At 45.2% G+C, this 18,618-nt stretch overlaps 1 pseudogene; it reads left to right on the top strand.

Moving 5' to 3' along the window:
• Positions 1-223: 223 nt before the first annotated feature.
• On the top strand, positions 224-342 carry LOC145401867 (5S ribosomal RNA; annotated as a pseudogene).
• The last annotated feature ends 18,276 nt before the right edge of the window (positions 343-18,618 follow it).

The raw sequence follows: 18,618 nt of genomic DNA, 5'->3' as shown, positions 1-18,618 counted from the left end.
AGTTTTCTGCCTGTCAACGTATCCGTTTGCCCATGCACCCACAAAGCCCACCATTCCATCCATATATCCTAATCACCTTGAGCTCTCAGTCACCCCAACTCACCTACCCATTCTGTCCCACACAGCCACCTCATCCATCTATCCAACCCACCCTCCTATCCCAGTGACTTAACCCACCTGACCTGCCCAAGAAACAATACATCCTACTCGCCCTATTCATTTTACAATCGGCCATACAACGTTGAGTACACTGCTTCTCGTTCGATCAGCGAAGTTAAGCAACGTTGGGTCTGGTTAGTACTTGGATGGGTGACCGCCTGGGAACACCAGATGCTGTTGGCATCCCTACGTCAAGTGGGGTTGGTGGAGGATTAGTGCCCCTCCCTGTAAAACAATTAACTCTAAGCCCTTGGCCACCCTGTCTGGGATACATGGCGTCTGGCAATCTTTATCTTTTTCCTGTCCACCCGTCCTCCCCATCGTACCCACCCTGGCTAACCTAGACACCAACCATCCACCCACTCATCAATCCACCCTACCCATCTGCCCACCAACCTACCCACCCAGCCAACAAGCTTAAACTACCAGCAGAATGACATGTAAGTTTACACACACACACACACACACACACACACACACACACACACACACAACTACCTTTATTTTTTTCCATTTATTTTTTTTAAACACATAGTTTGATCAATGACTCTTAACTTATAAGAGGTCCAGAAACTTTCAATTTCAGCTTTCGCAGACTAATGCACAGTATTTGTGCGCACTTGTTAACTATTACTGGTGACCTCAAATGACTTCGAAGTTCAACCTCACATAGCCTATGTGCGAAATGAATGTCATGCGAGTATTCATATCAAAAAGTGAGCAGCTGGGGATAGTCATTTGAACCTGTATTACCAGTGATCTCAAATGACCTCTGACCAGTGACTTCAAACGACCTCGGAAGCCAACCTTACATAGTCTGTGTTCGAACTGGAGGTCACGTGAGTCTCGATGCTAAAAATCGTGCTGCAGGGGTATCCGGTGTTGCCCGGGCCATAAGGGCGAACACTCATCCAGTGACCTCAAGTGATCCAGATCTGAATTTTGACCCCCTTAAAACTATCCTTGGGGCCACCCTGATTCAAAGTATATGTGGGTCTGGTGGTCTGTGGCCCTTGGTTTCGACGTGATTGAAGGACAAAAACAATGTGGCTTTTATATATAGAACTGTGTATATATATATATATATATATATATATATATGTGTGTGTGTGTGTGTGTGTGTGTGTGTGTGTGTGTGTGTGTATGTACAGGTTGTCCGAAAAGTTACTGTGCAGTGGAAAAGGTTTAAGTAAAGTTTAAAAGTGAAGTTTTACATACCATATTGCAATTTCTTCTACATCAAATGCTGGAAATGTCCCCCAGAGGCCTGAAGACATGTCTGCACACGACGCTACCCAACTTATAGGTCTCATATGCAATACTGTACATATAACTTTAATGTCTACAAATTTCTCTCTGCACAGTAACTTTATGAACACCCTGTATATAAGTATATACATAGATAGATAGATAGATAGATAGATAGAGAGAGAGAGAGAGAGAGAGAGAGAGAGATTTATCTATGAATCGATCATTATCTATAACTGTTTATCCATCTATTTATCTATCCATATATATACATATGCCCCAAGAAGGAAGCTCATTATAGTAAAAAGACAGTTGAGTTACTAAGTAAGGCAGTTAAAAAGACTTAAAAAGTAATTACAATACTGTACTGTTTTCTGGAAGAACATTAGTAAGATTTTAGGAGACTGTCGGTCTTGTCTGCATGTATAACTGTGACTGCAGAGAGAGAGAGTGTGTCTGTGTTTCCAGGCTATATTAAATAAAAACTAAAACAAACTAAGAAAACACTTAAGCTGTGTTTTTAAATGTATCTTTTTTGTTTTGATTTTTTGGGAAGTGGAATATTGTGGGTGGGTTATTTTAACGCCAACCCTGCTACATGGAGTTCCTGGAAGTAGTCTTCATTTTACTTTGCAGTGAGCCTCCAAATGGCATTTATTTCAAATTTCCAGGCACGATGCATATGGCTCACTGGTTGGCCAAGATTTTGTGAATGCTGAAGATCTGTCTCTTTTCAGGTCAGTTCCCATTGACATCTCACGAGGAGCGGGCACTGAAAGACCTTTCATAGTTTGCCTCAATGGTGTAAGTGAAGTACTGGTTCAGAACTGCTGAAGTGCTGAATGCCCAAGTGAATGACCTCAAATTGCTAAAGGACATCAGCAAGTACCACGCCATCAACAAAGGAGTCACAGAATCTGTATCGGGTTCTATGATGCACAACCTCTGATACCTGAGTGACCCACTGGTTGCACTTGCTATCTTCAGTCCTTGGATATCAATGGAGGAGAAACAGGAGATGGTGGTGGCTATGGAGTCGAAAGAAGGAAAGGAGGATCCTCCGAAAAGAAGGGTGGAACTGGACATGGTAATGATCCAAGAGAAACAGCTGGCTGACTTTTGCACCATAGGGGTCCTGTCCTTCTTCGAGATGGAACGTATCCCAAGCGACTTTTCAGTTAGACCCAACGGATTGTTGAGGTCATCCAGACTACAAACAGGGAAAGGAAGTCTTGCAGTCGATCTCAGTGGTCAACGACGTTTCAGAGACGGGGGTCAAACTCATCCAAGACTTTAACGCAACCCTCACTTAGCGAGAGGAGCAAAGGCTGTTCCTTCTACAAGTCGTCTTGGAACACAGGCAGAGAAATTCAAAGCCAATGAAACAGTTTTTGATGAAGCAGAGCAGAGAGTAGAAAATAGGCCCTCTACCAGAATTGTAAGACTGTTCACGATCATTAAATTTCGTTCTAGAGATTAAATATTTCTTCATTTCTATAGTTATTAGGGACAGAATACACAACTAAGCCTGTGTTTGAATAAATTTAAAGTTGAATTTCTCGGAGTACACTAATATATCTGTCTACCTGTTTATCTATCTATCTGTCTATTTATCTCACTCTCTATACAGGATATATATATATATATATATATATATATATATATATATATATATATATATATGTGTGTGTGTGTGTGTGTGTGTGTGAGTGTGTGTATTTAACTATAAAACAACGGTACCAAAATTAGTGAAAATAAAGAGACAGTCTTTGTAGCAATGCATAGTTAGTGATTTAAACAGCAGCAGTTATGTTTCGTGCCTTCAAGCAGTATATAATCCCTCCATAAGAATAATCTCGTCAAATGCATGTTATGAATGACAGAAAGAGCTTGACTTCATTCTTGTACCGGCAGTAAGTGTGTGGCTGTCGGTGGTGGTGTCTGTCGCTGTCGGTGCTCTGCTCTACCACCTCATCTGTGAAATCCAGGGCTCTCTTGCCGCAGTCCACCCCCTGCCCTCTCAAGCCTTCATGAGTGTATTGGGATCTATTCTTGCACAGTCCCTCACCCACTTCCCAAGGCTATCCTCAGGCAGAGTGAGTACACAGTGACCAATATTTTTCTTTATAATATACAGTTTCGATCCAAAGATGGCATCCAGGCTCACGTATTAACTCGGCGTACAAAAAAGAAAATTCCCCAAAGATGCTGCAATGCAATAATTAATTTGCTTTACAAGAAGCGTGACTCAAAAGATCTTAGTAACTATTGGCCCATTAGCTTATTACCAGTTATGTACAGACTCTTTACTGAAGTATTTCCGAATAGAATATCAACAGATCTGGAACATAACCAACCTCGTGAACAGGAATGATTTCTAAGCGGGCATTTGACTACTGATCATCAACACACAGGGAATCAGCTAATTGAAATACATATAAAATTTAATAAACAGCTGTCCTTAGGTTTTGTTGATTGGAAAAGGCTTTCGACTCTGTTTAGCACATAACAATATTTAGTTCACTGTGGGAATAAGTAGAAAATAAGAACACCGTATAATTGCTCTAAAACGTATATAAAGAGGGAACTGCTGCAGTTAAAGTACATAAAGTCTTACCAAAAAAAAAAATAATAAGATTAAGGATGCCGTTAATCAGAGAGATACAAATTCACCAACAATATTTACAGTACGCATAGAAAGTATTTTCAGAAAGCTAGACTGGGAGAACAGAGTTCTAAACATAGATGAAGGAAACTTAAACCACTTAAGATTTGTACATGATATTGTCCTAATCTCAAAAGCAGCAGAGACATTGCAAGAAATGTTCAATGACCCAAATGAAGAAAGTCTCAACGTACTGCTAAAGATGAAACGGAGTAAAAGTAAAATATAATCTAGATACACAAAAGAGCGTCACAAGAATAAGGGAAAAAATTCTTGAAGAAGTCGAGGAGTACAACTGCTTTAAGTAAGTAATAAAACTAACGAAATGTCATGATAACGAAATAATAAGATGCATTACAATTGGATGGAAAGCTTTTGGTAAACACACAGTAGAAACACCACGAAAAGATGCTTGCTAGTTTGTACGAAACGAAAAGTATATAACGAAAATATAATCCCAACTATGACGTACGGTTGTGATACCTGGTATCTGATAAAATCGATCGAAAATCAACTATTCCCTTCTCAATGAGTAATAGAAATGTCACTGATGGGAATATTGTTAAAAGAGAGGGTGAGAGAACATAATGACATAAAAAAAACAAAAAACAAAAACATTATAGAAGTTGTAAAAGAACAGAAATGGAGGTGGGTACTTCATATAGTAGGAAAACAGGATAACCAATGGAGTAAGAAACTGACTGACTGACTGGACTCCATGAGAGTATATATATATATATATATATATATATATATATATATATATATATATATATATATATATATATATATATATATATATATATATATATATATATATATATATACACACCTGTATATAAATATATACCATATATATATATATATATATATATATATATATATATATATATATATATATATATATATATATATATATATATATATATATATAATCATCATCATCATCATCCGGACCTCCTTTCCCACCCTAGGGCAGGGTGAGGAGTAGCAATGTCCAGACAGACGAGATTTGCCCACTCCAATGGCCCACGCATCCATTCACTCATAATTCAAGCCCCGTAAGCCTGGCCGTATATGATATGCCAAAAACATTCACCACATACTTAAACGTCACATAAATGTATCCGACAGAGTCAATCAGGACTGTCACGTTAAAAAGGGGTGCGAAAATCCCTGATCATGAACTCCTCACAATATTCATCCAACCAACTCGATTTCTTATCTGTCCCAAAACCTCACGGACTTCCAAACCCCTTTTCCTCAAATACTCATCCATCATATCCCTTCACCTTCTCCTTGTTCTATCTCGGCTCCTCCCCCCTCGGAAGTCGCCCAGATATACCTTTTCCATCTCTCTCCTCTTATCCATTCTCTCTACCTGTCCATACCATCTCAGTACACTCTCTTCGATTCTAGTGTCCATGGACTTCCTCACTCCACATCTTTCTAGAAACACATTATTTCGTATCCTATCCACTCTCTGTTTTCCACATACATTCCTTCGCAGTTCCATCTCCGCTGCTCTCACTCTCGACTTCTCATTTTCATGCCACACCATAGTCTGACATCCATATGTTAAAGTTGGCACTAACACTCCTTCATGTTAGCCTCGTACAACTGCAACACTGAAGCCTCTGTTTCTTATCAAGACCTTCATTGCACCTGCTACTTTTCTTCCTTGTGTCATCACTGTACCTAGGCATCTAAACTCTCACCATTCCCAGTCTCCCTCCATTCACTAACATCGCACTGGGAGTCACCTTCTCTCAATAACCATCACTTGACTGTTTTGTATAATTACTCTCAAGGCATGACATTCACAAACATCAGCAAAAATCTGCACTAGTCCACCAAGTTCTTTTCCGGTATTTCCAAGTAGTACTGCATCATCAGCATACAAATTTGAGATATTCCATCCATCACCATTCATTACCAACATCATCCCCCTCTCCATTACTCGTGTGTTTTTTTTTCTCTCCTATCATCCCATCCATAATATATATATATATATATATATATATATATATATATATATATATATATATATATATATATATATATATATATATATATATATATACATTGAACAGCTGTGAGGACATCACACTACCTTGTTGCACGCCCACCCCGATCGTGAACCATTCATTTAGATGACTATTAATCCTTACACATGCTTCACTACCATCACACAAACTCTTGACGACACCTGGCAGCTTACCATCTACACCGTACATGTGCAGAACCTTCCACAATTCTACTTTGTTTCCTTTGTCGTATGCTTTTTCCAGATCCATGAATGCCATAAACACCTTATAGTCCTTCTCACAAGCCGTCTCCACTATCTGTCTCATTGCAGATATTTGATTCACACATCATCTATCACTCCTAAAGCCACCCTGTTCATCATTCACTAGGACTTCTGATACATCTCTTACATTATCTACAGTATAGTAATTCTTCCATAAACCTTCCACACCACACTCAATAAACTTATGCCACGATAATTCTTGCACTCACTTCGCTCACCTTTACTATCCATTTCAGACCCTATGAGGCATCATTTATCGCAAATATGTTCTAAACAAACAGTTGGATCAATATGAGGTTTTGGCACAGCTTGTTTGACACCATCCCCTAATTTATGGCACTACAGTGCATTGCCAAGTGTGTTTCATTAAGGACTTTACTCTCGGCTTTGAAGGCGAAGCTGGCAAGAGCCGAGTAGACATTCGGTCATGGGAAGGTTTTACGTGACATAGTTGTGACGTGTATCACTCTACCACCTCTCCCTTCACTCCCGTCTTGCCCTCCCTCCCTCCTTGCCATCCTCCTACCCCGTATCCCCGCCTTTCCCCTCGCGATCCCATCCTCCTCTTATCCTTTCTTCTCTGTGTCTGTCTCTGTCTCTGTCTCTCTCTCTCATTCTCTCTCTCTCTCTCACTGTGGTGTACATGAGATATGAAGCCATGCACATGTTACTTGTCTATAATGGCAGATAACCCAAAAGTATATGCGAAATATGGTAGGATCGTTTATGCAATAGATTGTGATCACTGTTCTACCTTGTTTGACTGTTATGCGACGTTTGGTAGGTGAAAAAGTTAATGTGGTAACTCACGGACATGCGGCCAGAGAAGGTGTATAGCCACATGCTGTGGAGGAAGGTGTGCTTCATCGCTGTTGGTCATATCCAACATGCTACGATGTATGTGTGGGTGCAAAGGAGTAATTACAGCCAAGGAAACCTTTACTAATGGCACCCTAACAGAAGGTTTAACCCATCACGTCCTGAGGTTTTCCACACCTCCAACATCCCCCAATCCCGGGGTATTTTCGATTTTTTTTTTTTTGGCTAAAACCTCCGCTTTTGGTGAGAAACATCGAAAATTCATAGAGAAATTGCTCACCTGAGGTTTAAAATACTTGATCCAGGTAGGAGTTCCTCCTTACTGGACTGGGTTTTCTAACATGCTGGCACCAAAGAAAACGAGTTCTATGGGAGGGTAACTATTTCACACAACTCAAACGGAATTAATTTATTTACTTGGTATGAATTTATATGTAGTATGAGAGTATATTGGTTTTCAAGCAGTAATATAGGCATTATAAGCATTGTTTCACTCACTAACTAATCACCATACCTGACCTTTTTTTGCCACATTACCTGATCATTATTTCTGACTGTTTCTTCTTCTAATGCTATGTAAACTTTGTCCTCCACATTGTCATCGATTGGGGAATCACTCTGGCCCTGAAAATCTTTACTGGCCAGGTGACTGGTAACAGGTGAATTGCCGAGACAATGGCGTGAGGGGGGGAGGGGGGAGGTTATGCAGTGTAAGGCATTGTCCCTGCTTGGCATCTTGTAGAGGAATAGAGGAAGGTGTCCCATGTAAACGTACGAAAAATCATGCGCGGAAATTGAAAATTATGCAAATTAGGGAAGTTGCAATTGCACAACGTACCAGTACGTCGCCGGGACTGGCAAATGCAAAATGTTGGAACGTACCCATACGTCAACGGGACAGGGCGGGTTAAAGATGGCAGGGATTATTCCAAGGAAAATCTCAGAGACAGCAATGTGGCGAGTGCTGCCAAAATGGGGTTCCGCTATAGGATGTCACAGCGGAAAATGTATGTGTGGAAGGAGTCGTTGGATGTCATGTGCCGCCATGTGAGGATCTCCGAGCACCCCAGCGACATCGGAAGGAGGGAAGACAGGAGGTGTACATGGATGAGACGTTGTTCACCACCTGCATGCAGTGCAACAAGGAGTGGGTAGACACATCCCAGCCTGCCACTAGTGCCACCTACAGCTGACAGGTGCCACCTGGGGAAGGGGAGCGATTTGTGGTAGTAGCAGGTGGCACAGTCCACGGTTTCGTTAATGACTCATTTTTGTGCTTCTCTGCTAAAAACAAAACCGGCGACTACCACGGGGAAATGAACAGCAACCTGTTCCTCCGCCGGCTCATGTCGCAGCTCCTATCCCCCCGTGCTCAGCCACCTTGTTGTGGTGGGGGGGCTTGCGTGCCCCTGTGATCCCACAAGCCTGCCTGTGGATGTAACGATATCTGGCAGGGTCTCCCATGCGGGTAGGGTTGTGAGTGAGGGATCTGACTAAGCACTGCCCGAAACGTAGGTTAGCCGTATGGGTCATCGGTGCAGCCCTCCAGAGGGATCGCCTCAGTGCTGTCCTGAGTTGGTTGGTTGGGTGTCTGGGCTGGGGGGTGTTGGGGAAGGGGGTCTTTGCACTGATGGGAGCAAACTTTCGTAACATGGGGTGTTCTTTTGGGGACATCCTCTGGGGACGAGGTACCCCACTCCCATCAGACCGTGCTCGGTCCCCTCACTCCCTGGTAAGCAGTTTCCCTTGGCTCCTGGTGCCAATTCATAGTTACCAAAGTATATATGGATACATTAAACAATTCCTTAACCACTCGTGTGGTCGGTGACCAGCCGCACGAGTCGGCATCAACTGGTCTCTCTCTGGCCGTCGACCCTGTACCCTCCAGGTCATCTGCCAAAACTGGAGTACAGATGTTCCCTGTATTGAGTTTTTACCTGGTGTCCTTGTGAAGCATTCTTACACAAAATATATAGTCCTTAAAACGGATGATGGTACTTCCTTCCGGACCCTGAACTGCTTCCAGATTCACAGTGGTCTAGTTACAGCATGTGGATTTACCCCCAAGGTCTCTTTGCAGGGTGATGGTTCTCTAACGCTAGAAGCCAGGAATGAAGAGGAGAGTTCACGCATCCAGTCCCTAAATATGGTCGCTGGTTATCCTGTATCTGCCTCTCGTCACTCGGTCCTAAATCAGTCCCGAGGAGTTGTATATTCTCGTGACTTGGTCTCATATTCTGATTCTTCCCTCTTAGAGGAGGTGGCTCTTCACGGAGTTGTAGGAGTACAAAGAGTAATGAAGAAAGTTGATGGGATTTTAACCCCCACGCCCACTCTTATCTTGACATTTGATCGTCTTACTTTGCCAGAGGTCATCACCGCTGCATGGTGGAAGCTTAAGGTTAAACCTTATGTTCCCCGACCTAGAAGATGCTTTTATTGTCAAAGGTTTGGTCATGTTCGCCGTTCCTGCAGGCTGGAAGGGTCTGGTCTTCCTGAGGTTTGTGGAAATAGTGGCGGAATTTCTCATGGTATGGATGATTGTTCTCAACCCTCTAAATGTTTGAACTGTGGAGGAGCACATGCAGCCTCCTCAAGGGATTGCAAAGTATACAAGTATGAATATGAGATTATTTCTGTCCGAACGAAAGAGAAAATTTCCTTTTCTGAGGCAAAGGCCAGGGTAAGGGAGCTGTTCATTTGCCCTGGGGTTACCTTTGCTGCTGTGTTGTCTCGCCATAAAGCTACTCGGCAGGTGCCCATGCCATCACTCAATGCCCCATCAAATTCTCGGGGTTGTACTTCCCGGCCTTCTTGGCCGGGGGGTTCCACCGAGGGAGTGCAGCCTGGAAGCAGCTGTGCTTCTTCCGGGGAGGTGCCTCCTGTCTATGGGAGTGTCCCCTTTGTGGTGTTGTTTCCAGCATCTGGGAGTGCCTCCCCCATCCCAGTTCCTCCAGTTCCTCCTGTGACAAACACCCGTGTCGATGTTACACCTTGCTTTGATACATCCAAAACTCCCGATGTCCTTCCTGTGCAAGGTAAGTGTCGCCGTGGCTCCTTGGAGTGCTCAGAGAGCGAAGCGCTGCTACCAAAGGTCTCTGCAGTGGAGCCCACTACTACTCCTCCTCGGGATGCTCAGGGGTCAGGGCAAGAGCAGGCTGGAGATGGCATCACGCTGATGACCCAGCCACCGCCAGATAGTGGTGGTCCTCAGGTAGTTGATGCACCTGCTCAGCTGCATGAGGCCTTGCCCTCTCAGGATTCCAGTACTGTGGGACGCGCTACTGATTGTGCTCCTTCTCGTGGTGGCACTACCTGCTCTATTCTGGCTAGGGCAATTTGTGGTCCACCTTCCAAACCATGTCTTGCCCCACCAAAGAAGAAAACCATCGTCCAGCCCTCTTCTTCGTCCTCCAGGTTATCTTCAGTTGGGCGGCACACTGTACACCATAACGGTGCCAGGTAGTTCCTTTCTAAAGGCAGTTCTAAGCAGCAATCTAAATCTGGTTGCTTGCTGGGGGCAAGGTTGTCTCGCCCCTCAACCTGATTCTTCCTGCACTGTGGGTACTATGGCATTCTCAGCCAATATATTACAATGGTATTGTCGAGGGCTGCATGGTAATTGGGAGGAGCTGCAGACCTCCTGGCTTATTTCCCTTTGTGCGTGTGTCTCCAGGAAACTTGTAGGGCTTGCCACTCCTCATGCAACACCTGGGTATGATGCTTTTTACTCAGCTCCAACCCAGGATCCTGTTGGAGGTGGTGCTGTTTTGGTGAGGGCTAATGTCCCTCATCAACAGGTTCACCTCCAGTCTGATCTTCAGTGTGTTGCTGTGCGGTTGTATGGCCTCCGCTGGTATACTGTCTGTTGCATATATTTACCACCCAGTGCAGTAGTTAGTAAAGCAGACCTTGAAGACCTCCTCAAACAATTACCTAAGCCCTTTCTCCTCCTGGGGGACTTTAACGGTCGCCACCCTTCGTGGGGTGACTGTCTAATTAACCAATGTGGGCGTCTGTTGGCATTCTTATTGGAGGATGAGGATCTCTCCCTGCTGAATACTGGGGAGTTTACGCATTTTCATCCTCAGACAAATACATTTACCGCAATTGACCTCTCTGTCTGTTCTCCTGACTGCCTCCTGGATTTCACCTGGGAGGTTCTGAGGGATCTGCATGGGAGTGATCACTTTCCTATCCTCCTTACTGCAGCAATATCAAGCCCTTGTTCCCATCTCCCAAGGTGGAGGTTAGATAAGGCGGACTGGTCCCTTTTTTCTTCCTTGACTTCTATTGGTGTTTCCATGGAAGACTTTCCACATATAGATGAAGCTGTTTCGTTCTTTATGTCTATTATCTATTCTGCTGCCCTCCACGCTGTTCCAAGAACCTCTGGCACATATAACTATCGCTCTGTCCCATGGTGGAATGAGGATTATAGTATTGCTGTACGTGCCAAAAAGACAGCATTTTCACATTATCATCGATACAAAACAGAGCATTATCTTGTCGAATTCAGGAGGGCATGTGCTAGGGCACACCGGGTCCTCAAACAAGCCCGACGAGACTCTTGGATGGCTTATATGTCTTCCGCAAACTCTAAGACACCAGTGTCTCAGGTGTGGAAGAGGGTACAAAAGATTTCAGGAAAATTCCCGCAAGGCAGGTCCCCTGTGCTGCTGTCAAATGGTGATCCAGTTGGTGACCCTGCGGCTGTGGCCGATATTTTTGCTTCTGCCTTTGCAGCGGTCAGCCGTAGAGATGCTAGCACTCCAGTTTTTGCCAGACACAGGGACGTAGAAGAGCCTAGGGTATTGAACTTCCAATCCGGGAGGGGGGAGTCTTACAACCTCCCTTTCTCTTCCCATGAACTCCAATCTGCTCTTTCCCTTTGTCATGACGCCTCACCAGGGTCAGATGATATTCCCTATGCAATGCTTTGGCACCTGGGTGATGATGCACTGTCTTTTCTCCTCAAGCTTTTTAATAGAATCTGGAGAGACTCTTCTCTTCCCACCTCTTGGCGCGAAGCTGTTGTCCTCCCATTCCAGAAGCCAGGGAAGACAGGATCCAGTCCTCTAGAATATCGACCAATTGCCCTTACATCATGATTGTGTAAACTGTTTGAAAAGAAGGTCAATTCACGCTTGATGTATTTCCTCGAAAGGAATGACCGTCTCTCTCGATGTCAGTCTGGTTTTCGCAAATATCGTTCGATGACAGATGCACTTGTCCGCCTAGCAGCTGCAGCATGTGATGCTTTTGCCAGGAAGCAGCATCTGGTGTGCGTCTTCTTTGATGATACTACATGGCGGTTTGGTATCATCAAGCAGCTTCACTCTTTAGGTTTACGTGGTAGGCTGCCCCTATTTATATTAGACTTTCTGCGTGACCGTTCATTCAGGGTTCTAATTGGTAATACTCTGTCTCCTTCGTACCCTCAGGAAGAAGGCGTCCCTCAAGGAAGTGTCCTTAGCACGACCCTTTTTGCTATAGCATTAGATGGTACTCTGTCCTCTATTCCAGAAGAGGTGTCTGCCTCACTGTATGTCGATGATTTAGCCATATGGTATGCTGCCTCCTGGATGTCCATGGCTGAACGTCGCATGCAGCTTACCTTAGACCATGTACAGTATCTCATTGGGCCACAATGCATGGTTTCCGTTTCTCTCCAACAAAAACAGTGGCCTTACATTTCTCCCGCTTGACAGGTGTCCACCCCGACCCCGATCTCAAGTTACATGGCCACAGGGTCCGATGTGTGGATGAAGCAAGGTTTCTCGGTCTTGTTTTCGACAGACGACTGACGTGGGTTCCCCACATCCATGCATTACGTTTATCCTGCCACCGTGCCCTGTCTCTCCTACGGACTCTGTCTCACCTGTCTTGGGGCTCTGATAGAGCCACCCTGCTCTACCTTTACCATGTCTTGCTACAGAGCAAATTGGACTATGGGTGTGAGGTATACTCTTCTGCTACTGAGGCACAGCTGAAGCCTCTCAGTTCAATCCATCATGCTGGGATCCGTCTGTCAACTGGAGCTTTCCGGTCTTCCCCAATTCCTAGTCTATTAGTAGACGTGAATGAACCGCCACTAGATCTCCGACGCCAGTCCTTACTGGTGCAGTTTTGGCACCAATTAATTGATTGTAGTAGAAACTGGCGGCGCAACTGCTAAGGTCATATGCCGCCAGACAACAAGCTAAAACATATGGCAAATAAATTGTGCATAGTTAATAACATTTTCTAGAAATAATACACTGCAAATAATAAAAGAATAGTTAAAAGAGAAAACAATTTCTTATAAAAGTGGAAGGAGGTCCGCCTCCTGAAGAAAACCAAAAACATCAGTAAAAAGGCTATGGGCTCCACCAAGCATCAAGGAGAGACAGTTGGCACCATCTACCCCTGTATGCCTATGGAGGAATCTCCGACGCAGGTCCCCCAAACTTGGACACTCGACCAGCAAGTGACGGACAGTAAGGGGAACAAAGCAATCATCACAGTATGGTTGAGTCTCACCACTCATCAGGAACCCATGTGTAAGCCAAGAGTGCCCAATGCGAAGCCTAGAAAGAGCTACCTCCAATCGCCGAGGCATAGAAGGGAGAACCCTTGGCACAACCACTCTCTGGAAGACCTCTTTCAGCTTATTATGAGCAACACCATCCCAGCGTCTCTGCCAACACACATGCATTCTGTCCCGCAAGTAAGGTGTTAGATCAGATGCAGGAAGCGGATATTCTGTTGGAGACTGTTGAGTAGCTCCAGCCTTGGCCAATGCATCTGCAGTCTCATTGCCCACCACACCAACATGTGCGGGAACCCAGCAAAAATCCACTCTCTTCCCCTGACGACGAATGAGGAACAGCCACTCCAAAATAGCTAAAACTAAGGGATGGGAAGAGTTAAAAGAGTCCAGGACCAAAAGCGCCCCTTGAGAGTCGCTAAAAATAGTAAAATAATTGTCAGGAAGAACAAACACCAACTTCAAGGCTAAAATGATGGCTGACAACTCCGCAGTAAAAACTGAGGCAACCAAAGGAAGACTACCTCCACGGCTAAAATTGGGAAATACCACTCCAAAACCAACACCTGATGCGGATTTAGAGCCATCAGTATACACAGGCACAGAACCACCATGACTAGAAGAATGTTCTAAAAATAACCTTAAAAGACACTGAGGAGCGACAAAATCCTTTGAACCTGCAATAGACCTGCAGAAAGTTACCTTGGGCAATATCCAAGGCGCAACCCTCGGGATCCGAACAGGACTGACAAGTACTGCCGACAAACCAAACCCCTCCATTATATCCTGAACCCTATAGCCAAATGGACGAGGCATGCGAGGGTGTCTACTATAACACAAAAGACAAGACTGTTTCATCACACCCTCACAGACAAGTGAGTCTGGAAGGCGACGAATCCGGAGCCAGAACCGTACTGCAACAGACTGATGCAGTAGATCTAAGGGAGGCACACCAGCTTCCACCAATAAGCGGGAATTGGAGAGGACCGAAAAGCCCCAGTTGCAAGGCGAAGACCAGTATGATTGATAGCATCTAGAGTTTTTAGTCTTGATTCTGTGGCAGAGGAATATACCTCACAGCCATATGACAGCTTAGAGGTTACAAATACCTGAAACAAATGCAAGAGTGTCCTTCGATCAGCACCCCAAGAGGTATGGGACAGAACCCTCAATAGATTGAGAGCCTTCATACATGATGTTTTAAGATTTGCCAAGTGTGAGACCCATGTCAAACGACAATCAAAAGTCAGGCCCAAGAATTTCGTCTGTCACACAACGGAGTCTCCTGCCACAAAGCTGGAGATCAGGGTCCGGGTGTACCCCTCTCATCCTATAGAAGTGCATAGCCACAGTCTTTGAAGGGGAAAACCGAAAACCCTTGGAAGTGGCCCAGACAGAAATCTTGTCCAAGGCAAGTTGCATCTGCCGCTCAATAGCAGACAAGCGGGAGCCAGAAAACCATATAGCTAAGTCATCCACATAAAGGGATGAGGATACCCCAGCAGGTACAGTGTCAATGATACCATTAATGGCCACTGCAAACAGGGAAACTTTTAAGACACTCCCCTGCGGGACACCTTCCTCCTGGCACAGTGGCGCAGATAGGGTAGAACCCACACGGACCCGAAATACACAATCAGTCAAGAACTCTCCAAGCAACACAGGCAGGCGACCACATAAACCAAGGCATGAAGTTGTTGGAGGATCCCATGGCGCCACACAGTGTCATAAGCCTTCTCAAGGTCAAAAAACACAGCCACAAGATGTTGCTTGGAGGCAAAAGCTTCACAGATTGACGCCTCGAGCCTGATAAGGTTGTCTGAAGTGCACCGTAATTTACAGAAACCACTCTGCGACGGAGAGAGAAAGCAACCCTTCTCCAGAAACCACATAAGCCTGACATTGACCATCTTTTCGAACAGCTTGCACACACATGATGTTAAAGTGATAGGGTGATAGTTGGAGACTTGGGAATGGTCTTTACCAGGCTTGGGAAAGGGGAGGACAATACCCAACTTCCAACTCCTCGGAATAGAGCCCTCACTCCAAACCCTGTTAAAAAGGTCCAATAAAAACTGAAGTGAATCAGTCAGAAGATGACGCACCATAGCATATGGAATATTGTCAGGCCCAGGAGCAGTGTCACGACACTCTGAAAGGGCAGGACGTAGCTCACAGAGGCTGAAATCTAAATTATACAACTCTCCACCATGAGAGCGAAAGTCAAGACCCAGCCTCTCCTGATTCCTACGAAAGGTGGCAAATGGCTGAGAAGGATCCTTTGTGGAGACAGCGTAAAACTGATCTGCAAAAGCAGAGGCTACTGCATCTGGTGCAGACACAAGCTCTCCGTGAAGGCGCAACACCGAAGGGGAGGGGGGCGAGAACCTACCAGAAATCTTGCGCACCTTTTCCCACACCACAGACATTGAAGTTGAAGATGTAATTGTAGAAACATACGACCTCCACGAGTTACAGCGAGCATTCTTCATGGCCCATCTATAGTGGGCACGTGCTTTGCGAAACTATATTTTTAGAAAAACAATATTACGATTGGCAAAATACCGACGAGCAGCTGCTTTGTTAGTTCCCTTTGCTATGGAGCAGTCATCATTCCACCATGGCACAGGTCTCCGGGAAAAAACACCAGAAGTCCGTGGGATAGAATGAACCCCTGCTGAGAAAATGGTCTTAGTAAAATAGCATTCGGCATCATCAATAGTTGAAAAATCAGTAACCCTGTTGGCAAATACACATAGTTCCTCAAAGAGAGACCATTCAGCCCTGTCCAGACACCAGCATGGCAGACGGGCTACAGGAACAGAGCGAGTAGGCTGGACCACTACAGGATAATGGTCACTACCATGTAGATCATCCAAAACCTCCCAAGAAAAATCAAGGGCACAGTTAGAGGAGGAGATGGTAAGGTCAATGACAGAATACGTGCCAGTCTGAACATGAAAATGGGTTGGCCTTCCATCCTTTAGGACAACCAAATCTAAATCCCCAACCAAAGAGGCAAGAAGATCACCCCGGGGATTAGAAAGTGAGTCACCCCACAAAGGATGGCGGCCATTAAGGTAACCAAGGAGTAATAAAGGGGGTGGAAGTTGGCTGATAAGGGTTTCTAGATCAGCACGTATAACAGGAACGGAAGGTGGAAGGTACAGACAACAGATGGTATTGCACCTCCCAACGTGCATCTGTACTGCTAGAACTTGAAAGGGCGACTGAATCTCAAAGGAAAAAAAGGGGACATCAGAACGGCACAGAATTGCACATCCACCGCTATGACCACCAGGAGGAGATGCATGGAAGGCCTTATACCCCCTAATGGATGGGAACTGTCTGTACCCCACCATTGTCTCCTGAAGACACACACATAGTGGGTTCAGAGCAGAGAGTAATAGCTGCAATTCCTCCCAATTTGCCAAGGCACCTCTACAGTTCCACTGAAGACAGATTGGTACCGATTGAGCCATAGTGATTAGTATTAAATATTATGAACTTAGAAAGCTATGTAGCAACCTAGTTGGGAAGGGAGTGAAAGCCCTTCTTCCTAGGCGTGGAGGTCTGCCTCATCAACCGAGAAGGCAATGAAGATTTAGAGTTTCCATGGGTGGAAGTACCCTTACCCCGAGACATGTCCTGCCCATCGCCAGAATGTGTCCAAAGCACAGAGAACTTCTTGTAAGACCCACGTGCCCCGTCCGCACACCCATGTGAGGGTTCAGCTGGCACCTCGGGGCCAACCGAACCCCCCCCAACCAAATCATCCAAAGGTTGGCTGGTGGGTGATGGATCAGAGGGAGCAATCGACTGAGCTCTATGAGTATCTAAAGACCCAGGCCCCACCACACCTGAGGAAGAGGCAGGGACGGGAATCCTAGAAGGGCCATCATGAACACCCACAGACTTAGACGCCACCACTGGCTGGGTTGTCGAGCGAAGAGCCCCCTCAGAATCCTCATGTGGTACAGAAGTTTGAACCTTAGAAGGAGGGGAGTCACCCAAAAACTCCTCACTCGTTTGAGGTTGGTAGATGCAACCTCCATCTCTGCATCAGAACTTAAAGCATTAGAAACTATAGTGCCACACTGTAAAGAAGAGTGAGCAACAGTAGCAGAGTGGGCAGATGGTACAGGAGCAGCAGTCGGTACAGAAGTAGCAGCTGATACAGAAGTATGAGAGACGCTGTTTTTTTTGGATATGTCAGGACAAGGATGCACAGGAAGGACATCGGGAGTTTTGGATGTGTCAAAGCAAAGTGTAGCATCGACACGGGTGTTTGTTACAGGAGGAACCGGAGGAACTGGGATGGGGGAGGCACTCCCAGATGCTGGAAGAATCACCGCAGAGGGGACACCCCCAGAGACAGGAGGCACCTCCCTGGAGGAAGCACAGCTGCTTCCAGGCTGCACTCCCTCAGTTGAACCCCCCGGGAGAGAAGGCCGGGAAGTAGAACCCCGAGAATTTGACGAGGCATTGTGTGATGGCAGGGGTACCTGCCGGGTAGCTTTATGGAGAGACAACGCAGCAGCAAAGGTAACCCCAGGGTGAATGAACCGCTCCCTTACCCTGGCCTTTGCCTCAGAAAAGGAAATTTTCTCCTTCGTTCGGACAGAAATCATCTCGTATTCATATTTGTATACTTTGCAATCCCTTGAGGAGGCTGCATGTGTTCCTTCACAGTTCAAACATTTAGAGGATTGAGAACAATCATCTATACCATGAAAAATTCCACCACAATTTCCACAGACCTCAGGAAGGCCAGACGCTTCCCGCTTGCAAGAACGGCGGATGTGACCAAATCTTTGACAATAATAGCATCTTCTAGGTCAGGGAACATAAGGTTTAACCTTTAGCTTCCACCACGCAGCAGTGATA

This window comes from Coenobita brevimanus, chromosome 56 (assembly GCF_032717465.1).
Source record: "Coenobita brevimanus isolate Jiangsu-jjx chromosome 56, ASM3271746v2, whole genome shotgun sequence".
Lineage (NCBI taxonomy): Eukaryota > Metazoa > Arthropoda > Malacostraca > Decapoda > Coenobitidae > Coenobita > Coenobita brevimanus.
The sequence above is the reverse complement of the archived record's forward strand: the minus strand, read 5'-3'. Positions and strand labels throughout refer to the sequence as shown.